This window comes from Ptychodera flava, chromosome 22 (assembly GCF_041260155.1).
Source record: "Ptychodera flava strain L36383 chromosome 22, AS_Pfla_20210202, whole genome shotgun sequence".
Classification (NCBI taxonomy): Eukaryota; Metazoa; Hemichordata; class Enteropneusta; family Ptychoderidae; genus Ptychodera; species Ptychodera flava.
In genome coordinates this window covers 2,747,691-2,767,145 of record NC_091949.1, presented here as the reverse complement: position 1 = coordinate 2,767,145, position 19,455 = coordinate 2,747,691, and the positions used below count along the sequence as shown (strand labels likewise).

The 19,455-nt window shown below is 36.0% G+C and overlaps 1 protein-coding gene across 3 annotated transcripts in view; it reads left to right on the top strand.

The window, feature by feature from the left end:
• Window positions 1-1,852: 1,852 nt before the first annotated feature.
• Window positions 1,853-19,455, top strand: part of LOC139122459 (adhesion G protein-coupled receptor L2-like) — a 117,918-nt gene continuing 100,315 nt past the window's right edge. The window contains exons 1-2 of one of the 3 annotated variants that reach the window (XM_070687842.1): window positions 1,942-2,076; window positions 14,850-14,937. The gene's annotated coding sequence lies outside the window, so the exon portion shown is untranslated. Of the gene's footprint in view, window positions 2,077-14,849; window positions 14,938-19,455 lie in introns of all 3 variants that reach the window. The other 2 variants (XM_070687848.1, XM_070687847.1) reach the window with 2 other exon arrangements.

The window sequence follows — 19,455 nt, the reverse complement described above, 5'->3', positions numbered from 1 at the left end:
GAATACCAAGTCATCAAATGGTACAGGTAGACACAGTATTAAAAACACTATCCCGCCCTTTTGATTTTTCTTTGTACACGTTGATTTTTCTTTGTACACGTCTTGTTTCTTCCATATATATTATGGTTAGTTGCTTCAAACTTTCATTCTATCAAATGAAAGAGACTGCATTCCTTGGAAAGCTCATGCTATATCACTATCCAGTTGATTTCATCGTGTTACTACTCTCCTAGTTTATCCTACAAAACTGCAATGAATGTTATGGCTCTATATATCCTGATCTTTGAGCTTTTCCACAAGGATTCTAATTCGCAAGAGATGACATTTCAAGTGATAATCGTATTTGTCTACTTCTGGAGATTGTCCGTCTGATGTGATTCAACTCTTTCATAATTATTTGAAAGCTTTTGCTTGTTTTCACCTTTCTCCAGCTATTTTAATCTCATTTTCTATATATATATTTCTTCTTTCCCGGCATTCAATGTTTCGTTATTTTTTCTGCATTGGTCTTCTTTCCATAAAAGCTCGGCGTTACGTCTGGGATCTTCCTCGGTAAGCTTTCCACACGTTAAATCAATGTCATCTGCAAATTTGAGGTTTGTTATCTGCTCACAACCTATCTTTCCTTCCCCGACTCATTTGTTCAAGAAAAATGTCTTCTATAGTTAACAAATTAACTAATCCAAAATAAGTAGAGACAAGATACTGATGGATAGATAAACGCACACATACGTATAGACAGACTATCAGACAGATAGATAGATGAACCGTTTAAAGGTAATTCGTTACTTCCATAGCCCTGATGGAATGTAGCGATTAAATCATGATGCAAAAGTCATTTTACTCTAATATGTCATGTATTTCAAAACTTCTTGTTGTATATATAACAACATGACGATGTATCGTAACCTTTGCATTTTTAATCTGTGGCATAAGCCCTCACACAGTCCCTCTATCCACTGTGGGACTGTGGCCCTCAACAAAATGGTCTCTGTCCAAGGTAATGTCTTCAGCCGATATGTTTAGAGTATTGCTTTCCAAGATTCTCTGATCAAGCACGTGAACCTTTTTGAATAATAATTAATTTCCACAGTGTGTACATTACTCTATGTTCAAATTAGGTCTCCAAAAAGTTGCCTCGCTTCAAAATGGCGTCCTATCACGTGTTCAGTAAACACCGTTGCAAACTAAAAAAAACGGTATTGTTTAATATGGCAAACAAATTAATTTTGTCCTTATCAGTATCATTAACGACTATTCCTTTGTATGGGAATTGAAATGCATCGTTTCAGTCGTCGGAACTGCGTTCGTATGGGACCCATACGAACAATGGCAACACTGTATCCAAGGTAAGATGGTGATTGATGAAAGTTAAAACATGTCTGTCATAATTCAAATAATAATTCAAATGTTGCAGCTATGATGATGAGGTGTACCTTGACGTCGTGCACGAAATACATTGCAATTGTTTGTAAACAAGAAACTCGCACAGGCGCAGTTCCGATGACTGTTTCCCTTTAAATGATGAACACTTGGAGGACATGTTGTATGGTGTGAGATAATTCTCGGAGGTAGTTTCATTTTTACAATGTATCAGAAATTATCGACGAATATCGACTGTCTCACACTTAAAAGTAAACTTACACATCACAAAACGGGACACTCTCGAAGGTCATAGAGAGAGATAGACACGTTGTCATGGTAGCTCGGTGGCCGTACTTGATGACATTTAGCGAAGTAATGAATCGAATGCAGATGGGACAATACCTTAATAGAAAAATGGTAACAATGGACTACTATTTGTTCACTATTGTCGCCCAGTGACGAGTGTGGAACCTGAAGCACGCACAGTGCATTATAGCGAAATACTTTGCCATTCATACCACCGCAACCACAGGGTCATCGACATAGACGCTGTTACTGGTCAATGTCGGCGTTGTTTCGCATAAACAATCTACATTCGAAACTTTTGAATATGCAAAAGTTTGAATTTGTGCATAATCACGTTCTGAGAAGATCAATTTCGTCGTAACAACATCTGCACACCCAAGGCGTGGAAACGGTTCCCATAAAAAGGTAAGGATGTTTGTTCAACTGATATCCGATGACGCCATGTGCATTTTATTCGTGTTTAATGACGATCAAACTCACTGACCTAGAATACATGTCTCAAATGTTGGGTCACGATGATTTTTTTAATTCAGCCTGATAAAAGCCTTCATATGACCGGTTTTAGTTCAACAGACGGTGGTTAATTGTCATAGTATACATGTCAAGCTCACACTGATGTGGTCACTCAGACGAAATACCCATGGGAATAAACTAACTGTACATTACAGTACGACTATACGTTTGAAGACTATTTCGACGACGAAAACAACATCTGGCGCAGAAAATAGAGATTTTCGTCTTCCTTGTTGAACCAAAGTTTTATACGATTAATTTTTGCAAGAGACCCAAATAATTATAGTAACCAAGCGCAGACGTGTATATGAACGAGGCACAACATATTACACTGCTTAACCAAGAAAGCATAGGTATGGTGACCTTTGACTTTTGAACCTGGGTACGGCTGAGTAACAACGAGGTTCTACATATCACTTTGTCGGTTGAAGGTTTCATTACACACATCGTACAAAGACCAAGATCGAGACACGTATAACTATTTATAGCATCAAAATGACCATTCATTGTAACACATACATGACTCACATTGTATGTACTGTGCGAAGTGGAAATGGCGCTCATAAACGCCGTCAAAAGGTAGGCATGGCGAGAGGAAGGGAAAGCTACGCTATACCGTCTGTTATTGTCGACGGATCATGGAATTTGAAACAATCTTCTTATATCAAGTAAACTTTCCTGAGGCTCTATGGAATTATATTGGCGTACTCTAAAATCCGTGTAAAAGGACTTGAGAGTTCTCGATAAAATTACTCGATTTTATCAACTTGCAGTCGTTGAACAAGATGAAGTTAATTTCAGTTGACATTATTGCAAACTAATACAAACTGTTATATTCTGAATAGATGTACGAATACAACATGCACGTCCTTTGCCATTTAATTCAGTCGAATGAATGGATGTTTTGTAAACATCTGATCTGACGTCACACAGATTCAGTGTCTTTCTATTGTCCGTGTAATTTTTTTAGATAGGCTGTAAATTCTTCCGAAGGCGATGTGACAACCTGCAATAACATCAGACAAACGTAAACACTCTACAACAAAGAAACGTTACTGCTCTCGTGTAGCATAACCTTGCATTTCATTAAATTAAGGATTATTTGATTATTTGATGTGATGGAGTAACAGATAATTTCAGGTCATAGTTTTATCAAAGCATGCTTGCTATATGCATTTGACATCGGTTGCTTGAATGGCTCCCTAATATGCTCAGTATTGCCGACCTTTTCAAAGGCTATATTTGTTAAGTGGTCTATGTTCCCTCTATGTAAACTTCTGTATTCATCGACAGAATTGCAACGCAGCATGGGCTTAGAGAAAACTGGAAAGATAACATTAAAATTAGCCATCCTACAAAATGTCAACAGTCAATAATCGATTCTGAGACTTTCTACTTTGTTTTCATAATTATCATCATGATTTTAATTAGTTTGAAATACGTTTACCTCCATCGTAACCGAAATTGCCTCGAGGGATCCGGGCACTCAATCGATCTGCAAGGTGGCATATGGCCAAGATAAATACAGTGCCTCTTTTCACTGCGTATATTTACTGAGCTACACAATTTGCTTTGACCTTTCACCTTTGGTGAGTATACTGTCAGTCTAGCTATACTTTACTAGCTAACAATGTTGGAGACTGATTAAACACAGTTTGTTTCAGGATCTAGGCCATACATGTATTAAATGAATGACGTGTATATGTATCAATATAATATCGATCTTCCTGCAGCTTTAAATAAAACCATTCCCAGTACAGCCTAAAGCCACCATATACCGAATCGATCTATTGCACGTGTTAAGGTAATACACACCTTAAAGTCTGATCCTGAGGTGTTTCTACCTGACGTCTATCAAGTTTCACGGTATGTCGTTTGGTTGACATGCAGAGATAAATTTTGACAGTACATGTTGGTAATATGCCGCAATGTCTGCAGTAATGCCTTTGGTAAGACAATAGAATTACGGTAGATTTTGCTCGAAGCGTACACAGAACTGCATCAAAAGGACAACTTGAAATTTAAGCAAACGTACGATATTCATAATTATCATAAATTCAATTGCAGCATTGATCTACATTAGTGTTTTATATGAATTAGGCATTAAAGTATAACCGAGATCATATTTATATACACAACTGTCTCCTATCAACAGCGCCGCTGTATTCAAACACTTTTTTATGAATGTAGTGTTTTAATGAAAAAACTCATGAACGTCATAGCTATGACTGCACTCAGTATATTCATTCCCATTATTGCTTTCATTTAGAGATGAGATGACCAACGTTGTTTCCAAGATGAGATGACCTACGTTGTTACCAAGATGAGATGACCAACGTTGTTTCCAAGACGTCTAAAGAAAGAAAACATAGGGACCCTATGATTTTCAACCTATTTTAGTTTTTTAGTTTGTGCCATCGTCAACATGGTTCAAAATAATATTTCCTTAACGTAAACATGACACTGATACCCGGCTATTTCCGTGTGAAAATGTAAGAGCATCCTAATCTGCCGTCGACTTTAACCGTCGAAGATAGTGTGCACAAAACCCATCTCATATTAGCTGATTTCAATGGCATGTATGTTATTAGCTAGGTGAAACAGGAAATGGACCCCAGGCAAGTAAAGACAAACATTCACTTGAAATGCATAACTGGGTACTCTTTCTCATCTAGTTAACCTGATCTCACCACTAGAGTTCAGAGCAACGTATATGAGGTTTTTTCCTCGAAGCTACACGATGTAGTTTATAAAAGACTGACGTTTGCATTATCCTGATAATATTCTGATTCGTTAGTTTTTATGATTACAAGATGTAAAAATGTCCCAAGATTTTGTTACAAGACCCATTCTGCTAGTAATATTGTGGATAGGGGTTATCACAGTCTAGCATCGCCAAGAACTGTTTATACAAGGCATTGTGGGTAATGGATGGTGAGAGAAGATGATAATAAATACGTTGGAACTCGTATCACTCGGTTAGTTTCAGAATAGTTTAAAGATTTACAAAGAATGATATTTTGCTTGTTTACGACTTCATTTATTTGGGATCCAGTGGGAAAGTAAAAAAGATGAGCGTCATTTCTTTGACCAGATACAAAGAAACAAGATAATGTCAGCATTCCACAGTTTTTTTTTGAGTATCACATGTATCATAATAAATCCTAAAAATGCAATAACGACATGAAGAAGATGAATTGTTTTGCTGAAACAATTTCGATAGGTATGCTAAATGTCATGATACCACACTCTAACTTTCAGTGATGGCGCCATATTTTATCAGACATGATTGATTTGTTTGTCTCTGCAAGATGTCAAAGTATTATGTATATTTAGCATAATTCCACCGACCGTCGATATCGCAAACGATCGCCATTTTTCTTTTCATTTTTCTCTTGTCATTAGCAACTAAAATTGACCCTTATCTCTCTTACCGATTTCTGAATTACGTGACCCAATTATAATAGCTTATACAAATTCAGACCATGCATTTCTTCACACACATGTAAATTTACCGACCTATAGACAGTTAGTGCTCCTCTTGGTAAGGGAATATCGGAGGCCTACGTTTTACTCTGCTGAGCAGAAATTCATACACGTCACAGCAAAACACCACAAATGTCCTTCATGATGACGCCTCAATAACAGTATGTATGTGTACTTTCGTAAAACAGTGACAATTACCAGACCGGTCAATCTTTAACACGATAAAAGGTATTTGAGTTTTAAAATGGCAACATTTCTAATTCAAGCTGACGTTTCTTAACATGTTAATTTTCCAACCGAACAGATGAACATGCTATGGTTACACGTACTTTTTACTTTTCTTATATGGTATTGGGAAACGTTATCATTTGAATATTCCATAGATTATTATTGTGGAATTACAAGACAACCTCAAAAGGCACGTGATTAAGATTTCTCGCATAACAACATTTACTAGTTGTCAGGAGAGAAACCCTCTTTTAAGGAAAGAATGCAGCTCGGAGACAGATATTCGGAATATCAATGTTTTACAATATACATTTTTGATCTACAAGTCGTTAGGGCTCATTTTGAAGCCTGTTGAGTAGATATGGTTTTCACTGACTTATTTTTGTGAAAATCGGAAATTAAATTTTTCTCAATAGAGTTAACAAAAGAGCTTGAGTTGGCGTCCATTTTGAATTTCAAGTTCGTTGAATATTGGGTAATAGATTTCTCTGGTGGTGAATTTTGCGATGGACCCCCCCCCCTAATTTTTTATTCTTTATTCCCAAAGGGAATGGTTTAAAGTTTCCTTACGAGCAAAAGTTTAAATCTTTATGGGATGCAATAATTATAAAATTTTACAAATCATTAAAAACTATCACAATGTTCTTAATCCCATTATGATGCAAGGATAGTTCTGCTAGTATAATTCCATTTTTTTAAACAAATAAGCCCGAAGCACAACCGAAATCACTATAGCTCAACAGCTGACTCAAGCAACGTTATAAACTTACAAAATTGTAGTTAATTTTACTGAGTGACATGATACGCATAGTTATTTTCTCTTAAGTGCTTGCAAAGACCCATGTTTCGAGTTTCGGAAAGTTTCCGGGTATATATAGGAGTGTTTCTAGCTTTTTCTCACATGTAGAAAATTCGACGTAAAACGGTTCAAATGTTTGCAGAGTAGTCCCTTGCTGAAGCTTGAAGCATTTCATTGGCGACAAGTCCAAACAGTTCACAATAGTGTCGCTGGTTAATAATAATCGTGATAATTTGCAGTAGATTGTGAGGGTTCATGAGACACTTTAAAGAGTCCTTGAGACACTTTAAAGAGTCCTTTAGACACTTTAAAGAGTCCTTGAGACACTTTAAAGAGTCAATGTCCTTTACTTCACCATGGATGAAAGATAAATATTTACGGCGCCTTTATGATGACGTGTCGCTGTTAATTGAGAACAAAAAAGTCAGTATTATTAGATTCCACGGAAATACGTTATACACTTTACAGCGGTGCTCGTTGATGACACCCTATGTTATAGTGGTCAAAATAAATAGACGGGAACGAAAAATTCGTATGCTTGAGGTTTTAATGGGTAATATACTCGCTTGTGAGGACATTGACACATCTTTGTTACATGTAGTGACATTGCAAGGCTTTAATTTACACTAAATATCAGTCTCGTTAACGGAAAAAAGTGAATTAATGTAAATTATTGATGCACAGCCGGAAAATCTGCTAGAAATCACTGGATTATTTTATAGTATCCGTTTTCCCCCAAACACTTGCCGCTACATATCATGTCAGTTTAAGTGTAGCAGTTATGTTTATGTTTTGTGTAATACATAACTGCTCAACTGCCATGCAATTAATAATTAAGCAAAATCAGAGTAAAAGTATTGTTTAATGGGACGTTTGGGCAAATCAGCTATTACTTTACTTCCGCAATGAAGACGTTGAACATCCGTAGATGGCCTCTACTTACGATGTTATCACCAATAGTAGCGTGAAAGACAAAGTGATAAGCACATACTCTAATGGAATGTAAATGCATACTGTCATTCTCCTCTCAAAGAGATGTCTCAAGTACCTAAGTCCATTTTAATAGGGGCCCCTGGTCTCATAAAGCTCTAGTAGTTTCTTCTGAAAAGACACAGTATTTGAACAATATTTTTTTTTTTTGGATATTAGCCTGGAAAATAAGCATAGGGATGCTTAACTCACAGAGCAGTTGACGGCAACGTCGTCACACAAATAGATCATTTACATACAACACTGCCCCGTATGTGGATACCATGGTAAAGCATGCCATATTTGATCGCCTGTAATCGCTTTGCTGTGTTTTGCAAACGTTGAAAAGTTTCATAGGAATCTACTATGTCAGATAATATCTTATGAGTAAAGCTGGCCGTTGTCGTGGCATGTATCTTTATTAGACAAGCCATTTGGAAACCTAACACTTACACTTGCAGCCGAATCCACCGATTTGAAACCTTTATGTTTAAAGTAGCTCTATACCTACCTCAAGCTAAAGTCTAATTTATATGTGGATTCTATTTTCGATGGGTTTAGTGATTATCAAGCATCCCCTACAGACGTTCTTAAAATCTCGTTCTTTTTTTCAAATATTCAGCGTTCAGTCGAAGGGATCTGGCTGAAAGGTTGTGTGTGTGAGAGAGAGAGAGAGAGAGAGAGAGAGAGAGAGAGAGAGAGAGAGAGAGAGAGAGAGAGAGAGAGAGAGAGAGAGAGAGTTTGTGTGTTTAAATGGAAAACTAAACCCTCTTCCATATTTCAGCGAGCTGTCCCTCAGGGTACTCGATCTTTGAAATTTCAGCGGTGTACACGCAGCACGGACAGTACTTGTAATTTAAGTTGTCCACTTTATACTAGCTTCGGGACACTAAAGGCCACCAAACAACTCTGCAGCTTTAGAAAAATAAAATATTAGACGACAGTGTCGCCAAAAACAGATATCTGTTCGTTAGTGGTAATGACACCAAGGTCATTCAAACTAGACTTCACATTTCCATGCAGTGTTTGCCAGTCCCGATTTCTATTTCCAGCATCGTCTGACTTTCTATGCCGTCTACTAACAGGTGCAAAGTAAATATCAAAATCACCACCTATCGCACCATGTAGCCTTTATAATGAGATAGCGTAAATAATACCGTTACAAAGTTTTCCATTTATGAACACAAATCTCAATCGAATGGGTATTTGGAAATTTGTTTGGGTTTTGAAAGGATCGTCCTTTCTAGCTTGAAGAAGTATGTGGGTTGCCATGTACATTTAGTGTGGCATCAACGCCTCCATTAATGCCATGATCCAGCTACGTTGACCGGCAACACTCTTATAATGCCGTCGCTACTTTTAGATGTTTTGAGTCATCCGTAATCCCATAATCAGTAAATGACGGACTGACCTGCAGATATCGTAGCACAGACGAACAAATTGTAAACCTTTGTGGGTAAGTCAGGCGGACATACGGCTAATTTGACATCACGGAGTAGGCTGATAGAACCTCATAATTACCTCAAGGTTTGATATTACCATGGCAATCGATTCCGTTGCGAAGGTTGATAGAGGGGTTCTTTTTGGATTGCTAGCCACAGTAGAAGTCAAGATAAGCAGGGCTTATCGAAGCTGCTTAAGGAGTTCATGTAGTCAGAATCATTGATTAACCGGAAGTCTCTGCCTAGCACTGAAAATGCTACGTTTTTCCCAATCCCATGTCGCAAACAGAATCTTTCGCGTTCATCAATGAAGCGATTTTCGCGGAGGTTCCATTAGGCCTACACAAATATTATGGAATACTTAACGTGTTCGTAATACTCACGATATATTATGCGTCTCGAAAGTGAAAGACTTAAACTTTTGCTCAAATTTTCCTGAAGGAATCTTTCAACCACTCTCTTTCAAAATCAAGAATAAAAATGGGGGGTCACCGTGCAAATTTTAGTACTACAGAAACAAACTGCCCAAGATTTACCGATATTTGATATTCAAAATGGCCGCCATCCCTGTGTTAACTCTATGGAGAAAAAATAAATTTTCGATTTTCGATAAACAAAGCCGGTGAAAGTTTTTCTTATACTAAGAGCTTCAGAATGAACCCCCACAAGTGGCAGATCAGAAAATAATTGTAAAAGTTTGAGAGTCAGAATATCAGTCCCCAAGGCGCGATCTACCTTAACATAGAAATTATCCGAAATCTTTAGGCTTATGTTCAACATTAAGGTGTGCATATTTCCTTTAACTTTTACCACCACAAAGTACATGACTCGTCGCTAGAATACCAATTTGCGTACGTGAAGGAAGGTTGAAAGATAGTGTTGTCAAATTGTGATAGTACTTGAAAAACAAGTCACGTTTTGAACAGAAGCATAGCGGACAGATGCAAGACAGCACTTCTCTGATTGGAAAACTGATAAATGGATAAACAGAAAATAAAACAAAGAGTACATTCCACGGTAAAATATAGAAGATCAAGAGTAGAGAATTTGACAAAGACAGATTCAGTCTGCGTCGGTAAAATAACATTTGTTTTAAGCCAGAGAAGCAATTCGGCTTGAAAATTACCTGTGTACCATTCAAAGGTACGGTGAGTAATGGTATGATACCTGTGACATGCAGACAGCGAATTAGAAAATGTCCAACATCTGAAAGTTTCTGGTCGTTTTTCAATTTCGAGAGCTCGATATACAAAGTATATTATTTTATAGGCTTTGGTCACTCTGCATAATTACTGAATATAACTCATCCTTTGTTCAAGTAAAATATGGTTACTCTATAACGTATACTTTGAAAAACATTTTAAAGAATTTTTCCCCATTGGAAAGTCAAATTTCTGAGAATTACTTGATGGCTCATTTTCCAGCGTAAACTATACAATTCCAAACCTCAATTTGAAGGGAAATATCCACTAGAATATGGTGACACGTTGACGGTTTTTGCCCATGTCTGATAAACACGTCATTCTTAATTGATCAATTTATCGCACTACTTCATGTCATGTAAAACGCGACTCAGAACTGCAGAATACAACATCAGATGGAGATGCACCTGTCTCCGTCGTCATGGCAACAACATACCCACCTGATTGTGGCTATCGTTTGGGACTGATACTCATGGTACAATACCGAGAATTTTACAACTAGGAATCTCCTAATGGTTTCAAGAATTCAATTCAAATGACACATAGACGTCACGCTTATTTCAATAATTGCACAGGGACATTGACAAACAGATGACCACCGTCTTCCTATAGTTTAATTACACTCATCAAAACCTAACGGAATAACACACAAAATGTTGGATTCAGAGTAAATTTCAACAATTATGACAATATATATACGCATCCGTGCACAACAGAAAATACAATAAGTTACCATGACTGGAAAGAGGAGAAGAAATTTGAAAGTTGTCAAATGATTTTAGTAATTTTTCATTATTGCATTTATTCATTAACATACGCTATTATATCTAAAAACAGACAGAGAGTCGGCAGTAACCAACTCATACAATGTACAGACGTAAAAGGAATACAGATACGATTCTATTTCTGCTTCATGGAATACAATAATGTCATTTCCCAGTTGAAGCCCAAAGCCGGTGCGGGAACACTATCACAGAACTCTGCAGCAATTGCTGTCGCAAAGCAAAAATAAATAAATAAATAAATAAATAAATAAATAAATAAATAAATAAATAAATAAATAAATAAATAAATAAATAAATAAATAAAAGTAAAACATGAAATGGAATATCCACTTTTTCTTCAAGAAATTCAGGCTGTTAAATTTGCTTTTTCATTTCGCCAGAGCCTTGATTCGATTATATAAGCTATAGAGAGACGATGTATCTGTTTACTACATCATCATCTATATCATCTTCAATTGCTATGAAAACGGACACTATGTCATTTGATGTCAGTGCAGTTACCGACGTCAAGACATGTCGGTATAGACGTTTTCCTCTTATGTCACCATTTTGAGGTCTTTTGTAATTGTTATTATTTGTTGATACCAAATTACAAATACAGTTTGGTTTCCTCTCAATAAAACACCACGATGCTTTTCAATCTAAGTTTCAATACAATCGATCAAGAAATAACAAATTGAATTTCTTGAGCATAATTGAGTCAAATCGGATAAAAATGTTCTTGAACAACAGTACTTGATTAGTTTTCATCATATTTGCTTTAAATTCCATGTGACCTTTGATTTGAAGTTAATCCAAAAGAGCAAATTATTCCACAAATATTTTTACATTGCGACCAAAAATCTTTACTTATCATTGTTTGATAAAGCATAATTTTTGCAATGATAGCAATGAAAATTAAAGACATCATATCGATGTCATGTAGTGATATTTTGACAAATTAACTATTTCAAAGTGCTTTGGCGTCTAATGCGTTTCTCACTTAGCAACTATTGTTATAATTAATTATAATACAGATATAAAATTGATTATACCACTATTTGAGACACTTTCATTGGTTAATTAGGCTTACGTGCCGGGCCATTGTCAGCGACACCTACTTTATTCTTTCATTATCAGAAAATGTCAAATAAGTTGGGTTTTTCAAATTTACGGATATGTGAGGATAAAATAGCATGGAAAACTGACAATATCAGTATCATACATGGATATACAGAAAATGAAATATCTCTGATGCAGTTTACGATTGATTTAGGCCAGATTAGTTGAAACACAAGTGTACCTCCTGAAGAAAATTTCATGATCCGGAAGGAGATTAAAATACCAACGACTTTTATTTCCTTTTTGACTGAAGCTTTACGATAGATATCGCTAAGATTTTAAAATTTTGTCATTTATCGTCATTTTTTTGCTGTGTAAATTCTTTATGTTATGAAGCACCATAAGATGGATATACTACACTCAACTGCTCTATTATAAAACACCTTGCAGGTGCCTTTTGCTAACAGCAGTTCATCTTGGAAACATTCCGTTGTGTTGTTGTGATAAGCGGCAGAGATGAGAATTGTTGTGAACAGTTATTTTATGATATAAGTTCGAGACCACAAATATGATGGAAAGTTAAACCCCCATGCTTACATTAGCTGGGACATTAGCTGTAACTGTTGACTAATTTTTCACTACTCCATTTCAATGTATCAACCACAGAATTTTATTATAATCCGATCATCATGACCAATGCCCGGTGTCTTGCTTGCCAACACAGCCTGTATATGTGAAATGACCATTGTTATTGTTGATAAATGTATTCTAGTCCGGACCTGAATACAAATTTAAACAATAACAATGCAGATTATACGCATATAAGGTATATTTTTGAGCTAAATATTAGGAATTTCTCCATGGTTCTTGGATTCACACCAGAAACTGCACAGTATACACAGAAACAAACAAAATAAAAAAATGACCAAAGTTACTGCTAATGGATCTTTAATCCAAAAATATAGTAACATATTTATGTAATGATTGCAATTTCAAAAGAAGACAAAAGACAGGAACACCTCATAATCTTACTGTCAATTGAACTTTTTGATCTCAACACGCTAGATTTTAGTCACTGAAATTTTCGGTTGCAGCACTACAATCTTCGTCAGCAGAATAACCCGATCTCAATGTCGTGACCTTTCGGACAAGTGACATCAAAATAATCTTCTTAACACCTCACTTAATCCCGATCCCGGGCCTTTTCGAGCCGGGATTTAAGAATTTAATGTTCCAACAGTAAGCTTAACAATGAGTCAAATAAATACATGTAAACTTATTATGACCGGCAGGCTGGACAATGAGATATCTTAAAATAAGCCTGTCAGTGTTGTCAGTAGGTGATTTTCTCATGTAAACACTTCTAGCTTGTTTCTCTAACGTTGTGTAAACTCTTCACTTCAAGCTACTCACACCAACTATAGAAACTTGGATTTGTCGCCGAATCAGTTTGTCTTAAGAAAAATGAAAGCAAACAGACTAAGTATGTTAACGTTCATCATAAACAAACAAAACAACAAACACGTGAAAGCAATCACAGCAGACTTACAACGCACAAATTGTACACAAAAGAACAGTAAATCGAAAACAGCGATCGCAACCTACTTTAATCTCGTTTCAGACGTCTTTTAAGACCTCTAAGGTGTCCCTGACTTGAAATGCATGGCTGTCAATTCCCACTTTTAAACCTACATTAGCCGTATACACGGCTACCTTGATTGCAAACATGATTTATTTACAGAGTTGAAAGTATTTTGGTAAAGTTCTAGACTATACGACTAGATTAGTAGATTACTACTAATGCTAAATTAGTAGCCAAAATATGTCATTTATCGCAGTACACGCCGTAATTTGTCCTTTTTTGTCGTACTCTCGTAATGATGTAATTATCATTATAGGTGCGTCATAGGTTGAAAGGTCAATTATGAGTAGAGGTACCGGTGATAACTATATGGAATTTCGCTCGTGAAATACTTACGGCTGTGCTTTCCCAGAAAATAACAACATAAGGAAAACGTTAAGCGCTTCTGTTTTGCGTCAGTCGTTTTGTCCTTAGTAACCGTTCAGTCAACAATAATCGTATTCACGAAAGCAAGTACAATCCAATCGGAAGTAGTTTTAACAAAAAAAACTTTATCGATTTTGATTTAATGGCCGCAAATATGGCACTATAGAAAACTCATCATGAATAGCGTAACTCAATCGATTTCGTTTGAAAAAGAGGATTATACTTGATATTGTTCTGCAAAATTTGCCTCGCTGTATTTTTCCGAATAATTTCTCTTTGGTTATTACCGGTAAAACAACACCACCCGCAAGTTCGCTGCAATATTTCTGACTAACCGTCTCAACAATTTTATCACTTTGAAGTTGACTTTGCATCGACGAACAATCATCTACAGGACGACGTTTGAGATTATATTGATAAAATTTAGACCTGAGCTGTCTCTCTTTCCATTGCTCTAATAAGCGTCCCATAATTTGCTTCAGATTGATGTACGGCACATGCGCGGTACGTTACATTTGTGTTTGGAAAAATGTATGGGCGGACCTGACCGTGTTTATGTCAAAGAAATTGATTCTCTGACATTGTCTGCAAGCTAGAACATTGGCATAATTCATCGTCATCTCAGCTTAAATCGGCGAAATCCTAACATAGCGGATCACAGTTACTCATTAGTGGGGGAATGATCTTTGTATGGTTTTTCAAAAGATCCGAAGTGACTGGAAAACCACCCGAATATATTTAGTGACCAGAAAGTTATGTCAGATTGATTACGAAATGACCTACGTACGTGGAGGTAAGTACAAATATGCAATATCGTCTACAACACATTGTCGAAGGCTCATTTAGAAGACTGCAAGATTCCAAGAGTTATGTGGACAAATATAGTACGGACCGATAAATGGTATTCGGTCGTACAACGAGATGGTTACGAAATCAAAATCGAAATGCCAACGGAACAATAATCGTAGATTTCTGACGGCCTTCATACATACAGAATACGATAGTAATTGTAAAATTCAATGGAAAAGTAATTTTACAATTTGACAATGTAAAGTAATTTTGTAATTTGCATGTATTGAATACTCATAGATCTGATAGATATTTACAGCGTTCTGCGCCATTTGCCATTCAGGCCCCAGTGTACCATCATTTAAATGTGACACAGTTAGCTTCAGAAACTACCGTTTTCTAAACAATTACCGTTAGAGTACGTGTTGATTTTCCTCAAACAACACTGCATTAAAGAGTGAAGACCCAGTTTCATTTAACCGCCGTGTTCATATTTGTAATACATCGTCGACTGCACCCGGCAATTTCTTGGCAAGTGCCATAGTAAACCTTGGTTTAAGTGTATTCATCAGCTTGAATTGCCAACTCTATAGTAATTATTGCCGCTGATTTATTAAACCGCCTGATTGACAGCGCTATTTCGTACGGGAGACGATGGTGCATGCCTTATTGCCATGGCCACAGATAGACAACGACGCAATTAGGAAGTAAGCGTCACTTGGTGACAGTATGTATTTATACTTAAACACTGGTGTACATTTACATCTACGGAGAGTCGAGTTAACGTACATGGACCTTAATATCGTACTTGATTTACCAAATACACACATTTTCAATTTACTAAATCAGGCCTGTATTCTACATTGAGAAAACGTTATGCTAGGTAACTAAATGGGTTGGTAAACATTTGAACCAAACCAATATTGTTCGTCGTGAATCGATCGCCTTACATCAAACAGACAAACATATAAACAAAAATACTATTTTACATACATTTTTTCATTATGTCAATTCAACCTCGCTCAAAGTGTTGCAATACAAGCGTTTGCAAGAAACATTTAACACTGAATTCATAAATCGATTTCCCTGGCTGGATGCTATTTTCTTTCTTTCATTAAACACCTATTGATTTCAGAAAGGAAAATGATTATCTGATGCAGAGTAATTTCTATTGCACAATCAAACTAAATTATCAGGGTTAGGGTTGTGGAGTTAATCTTGAATACTGCTCGTTATGTTGTCAAGGATTATAACATTGGTTATATATCGATTTATTAATGTCATGTGTAGGCTTATGCAAAGCAGCCCCCAGGACTTATGTGCCATTGAAATTCCATAAAAATATATGATTAAAGAAAGGGAAGTACTATTGTATTGTCAACGTGTTGACAGCTATTACGATTGTTTGAAGACTGTCAGTGAATAAGCTATGTGATTTGTAGAACACTCTCGAAATGACGGTCGGGTTTTGGCTGCTGTTCTAGTTGTAACTGGTGTATCTCTCCTCTTGTAACCGATGAGTAAAGGGTTTAGTGGGAATGTCAGCCATTAAAACGGATATTCCTAAAGGTAGGCCACCTCTACAGTATAGTACTCGGAGAGGAGATGTTTTATCGATATTCGAAGAAAATGTACCACAAAAACGTTAGCGAATACCACATGACATACAGATGTACTCTTTGCTGTTTTGTTAGGGTGTTGATGTATTGTTCCAGGGGCTAAGACGCTATTATCCTGAATATTGCACACAATGTGCATGCTTTCACTTCTCTAAATACATCAAACATTGTATTTCTAATACCATAAACGTCTCCATATATATATCAGAAGTCAAAATTAAGAAATGCACAAAGCCATTTGAAATTACTCTTGCTTTTCGTTTACCGGTTTGAGAATCTTGCGGAGCTATAGCTAGCCACTGCGGTGACGAGCTCGGTTCATTCAATATTCAGGTTTACTACATCGTCTTTAACGTGATGACCTTCGCATGGTCGTTCGCTGAAAATGTAATGTGTTTCCGGATTTTGTGTTTTTTTTAAGATATCGAGAAAATTGATCTAAACTTCACGGGTTTTAATACCTCTGAAGATAGCGTGAATTTGTTCTGTTCAGGATAAAAATATGACTGACAACAAACGAGATAACGGCGATATAGAATAAAATGTTATTTTGATGCATATTCACTTAGGTTGACCGTAAAGATTTGACGTAATACTATAATCTATACACTATTATCACACAGTAGACTTCTTCACACTATTTAAACATGACATATTTAATCATTTTATTAATCTGTGCTAACAGAAATCACACGACGTAATTTTTCAACCTGTCTACTTGCATGATTGATTGTTTGACTGACTGAATGCTCTCCTGACTGACTCACTGTCTGACAAGTGCCTGCTTTGCAGATTAGCAAACGAACACGCTGAATAGCCACTGAAAAGATGCACACGATTAATATAAATTGCATTGAATTAACTACAAAAAATTGTCATATTTTATTCCGATTAATGGTCTCTGATATCACCTTCAGAAAATTGTAATGAATCTTTTATTCTCCCATGATCCATGATTATAATGATTACTGTGAGTTTTGGCATAATGATGCTTTTACATACTAGTTTTTTAAGGAATGTAATGTTCACGATATTGATAGATGAAAGTGACCAAGACTATGGCGAAAAATCTAAAGTTACATTTTTCCGAAATTAATGGAAACGATGAAACAATTAAGTTGGCTGGCTTTCATTTGTTGGCCACAAACGCATATATCGTCGTTTATCACTTTATAAGGGTTTAATTGACCTTGTCATCACACGTTATGTTACAATAGCGGTAGCGTCGTTACTGCACCCGATCAGTTGTTATCAATCATTACCTTGCTATGGCTTGCTATGTCATCTCGCAGAGTTGTTGAATTCATCATATAAAATACCTGCTGACATTTGAGCAAAGCGATATATTATACGTTTCAAACATTACTAACACTTATTTGAAGTATTTTCTGAAGAAGACAGTACTGGATTATTGTCTACATCAAGAGGCTACATTGAATAAAGTTGTCACTGTGCAATTTATCAGAATTACATATACACGACGCGTGCCAGGCCAATGAAGTGCGTAAATAAAATCATAGTGCAATTTCAATTTCGTTCCATGTTACCTTAATTTATAAACTTGGTGGGCAAATATGGATTTCTCAACAAAACAAAACACCAGCATGGATTAACAGACAGACATCAAAGCTATGACATTGCTGATGATACAAGCATTGGGTGCAATAGGAACGATAAACTTTCAAAGAAACCTTCCCAGCATGCATTGTAACTATGCTACACGATCGAACCATATGAACTAACCGCAAACATTAGCATTAAAATAATATGTACATTTTACGAAAGTTTTACCATAAGCCTTGCCAGATATGTAACGCCATACTTTTAAAGTAAGATTGCAGTAAGTATTGGATTGTAAGGCAAATGGCAAGTGGATAATACATTGCATTTGTGGAACAAAAAAATCAAGCAAACTGTTTGACTTGTTCAAAAAACCCTTACTATAATGCCAGTGTATCCAAATAGAAAGAGGAAAAATTTTAATGCAAATGTTTAAGTAAAACAAGACTTTGAATACCGTATACTGAAAGGAAATTTGTTCTCACAACGTATTCTATTGTCCGAGTATGAAAACCTCCAATAACACAAAAATAAATTATAAAGATTCACTCCAACATTATCAATAGGTCAACCTAGATTTGTTACAATGCTAGGATAATAAATTTTACTGAACTCGTGATAAAATACTTTTCGGAGACAAATAAATGACAACCTATAAATTAAAAGTGTAACAAAGTCAAGATAAAAATGCATTTTGAAAGGGATTGTTAGGCCCAATACTTACAATCTAGAAGACAAATAAAACAGACATGACGCTAACTGATAAAACACGATGGAGTCAATGATCCTTGAAAATTGAACACAGTAAATTATTGAGGACAGGTGTAATATAAGCATATATGGGAGAGTTCGATAATAAAGTATTGGTGTGAGGTGTTAATCAGGCAATATCGTAATCTGCTAGCAAGATCACTTTGCAATCAATTGAATCAACGGAACACTGTTCAATAAGGAACATGAACGTAAGGCACTGCAGATATCCGCAAGATTAATGTTAATCCATAAATTATTGTTAAAATGGCAACATGCTGGCTTTGGAATTACATCCTCTCACTGATGTATACACGTATTCATTTTCAATGGTGAAAAGTGCATCAAAGCCTCTGTTGAAATACATTCCGCATGTGGCTATTTCTATTAAAGTGAATTTCATTGTCATAGACATCATTTTGAAACTATTAACGTGAATTTCATTGTCATGGACATCATTTTGAAACTATTAACGTGAATTTCATTGTCATAGACATCATTTTTAAACTATTGATATGAATTCATTTTGAAACTATTAACGTGAATTTCATTGTCATAGACATCATTTTGAAACTATTAACGTGAATTTCAAT